At 47.8% G+C, this 1,576-nt stretch overlaps 1 pseudogene; it reads right to left on the bottom strand.

Moving 5' to 3' along the window:
* Positions 1-18: 18 nt before the first annotated feature.
* LOC113979466 lies at positions 19-1,371 on the bottom strand (annotated as a pseudogene).
* Between the last annotated feature and the right edge of the window lie 205 nt (positions 1,372-1,576).

Genomic DNA, 1,576 nt, shown 5'->3' with positions numbered 1-1,576 from the left:
TGTCATGTAAATTCTCATAATTATGCCTGATGTGGCTTTAGGTTTGCCAGGATATGATATAACCTGAAGGCTGGATATTAGGAAATCCTATTTTTGCCTCATGCAGGATTTGTCATTAGCTTTTTATCTTTAAACATCAAGATGTTTCCAGGTAGGATTTGATGTAAGGATGGGACTGGCATCCCTGCCAAGTGAGATGATCTTTCAGGTCCCTTCCAACCCAAACCATTCTGTGATGCTACAATTCTATTTTCCTATTTATGTTTTTGCCTTTTCACCTGAAAAAAACCCCCAAAAACCAGCTAAAAAAAAACCCCAAAGTAAAATGTTATACCTGAGAGAGTTTTTTCTTCTGCTGACAGTTTATCCCTCCAATAAAAGCCATGTTGGGCATCACTGGTCTTGGGAACTCGAACACAAAATCGTATCTCATTAACCAAAATGATCCATGGCTCAGAAGTTCTGTGGCTGTCACCTTCTTCTTCAAAACCTCAGATGCAAGTTCTTCAAGGTCAGCATATATTGGCTTGCAGTAAAAGAGCTCCAGGAGATTCACCAGCATGTTCTTCACACGTTGAGCAAAGGTCATGGTGTCTGAATAATACAGGAAGAACTTGGGGATGTAGGAAGGAGGGTTTGGACACTGGGCAGCGTTGAAATCCATCCCACAGGGAAAGCCCCGCAGGAAGTAGATGGAGGGGACTGAAAGGTACTCGGCCACCACGGGTCCACACAGCAGGATGGGATCCGTGAACACCACATCAAACTTGCTCTCCCTCAGGTACCGCAGCAGGTCTTGGTCACGCAGGAGGCTCTGGCAGTTCATGAAGAAGACCCTGGATATCTCTACTGTGCTTTGGTACGAGGCAATAATAAGCTTCAAAACAGATCCTTCAACAAAATGAGCGTCAACAAAGGCCTTGAGCGTGGCATCCAGGTGCCCGTCGGGGTACGGGGCGGGGTACACCCTCACGGTGTAGTTCTGAGGCTCCTTTGATGTCAGGTACAGGCTCGTGGATGGCACCACCACCACCACCTCGTGGCCCTTCTGCTGGAGCTTCTCCACCACCGGGCGCATGCTGAGCCAGTGGCTTCCATCCTGAGGGATCACCAGGATCTTCCCACCTTCAGTAGGGATGAAGGACGATGCCAGCAGAAGAAGGAGGCTCGTCCGGGCACAAAAGCCCCGGGAGGGAAGAGCCATGGTGCTGGAAGGGAACCAGAGGCTTCTGCTCCGCAGGGCTCCCACACAGTCCTTTATATGCAGCTCCACGCAAACTAAGCAGGGAACTTATTGACCACAGAAACAAATATTTAACTTCCCAGCCCTGTTGGGATTAGCCTGCAATATGGCACGTGTGCAGGTAATGGAAGGGAAGCGCCGTGTTCTTGGAAAAACGTTTGGACTTTCTATTAATGTTTAAGCTTGGAATTCTGTCAGCACTGTCCTTCCTCCATGAAACTAAGAGCGGGGCTGGCATCTTGAGTAATAATTGTGCATAATACCACTGTCTTGGGAAATACCCACGAAGAAAACAAGCCTGGTTTTGCTTTCAAAGGACAGCCCTTAAAATAC

Source organism: Neopelma chrysocephalum, unplaced genomic scaffold (assembly GCF_003984885.1).
Source record: "Neopelma chrysocephalum unplaced genomic scaffold, ASM398488v2 Primary Assembly neopelma1_80858, whole genome shotgun sequence".
In the NCBI taxonomy this organism is placed as follows: domain Eukaryota; kingdom Metazoa; phylum Chordata; class Aves; order Passeriformes; family Pipridae; genus Neopelma; species Neopelma chrysocephalum.
The sequence above is the reverse complement of the archived record's forward strand: the minus strand, read 5'-3'. Positions and strand labels throughout refer to the sequence as shown.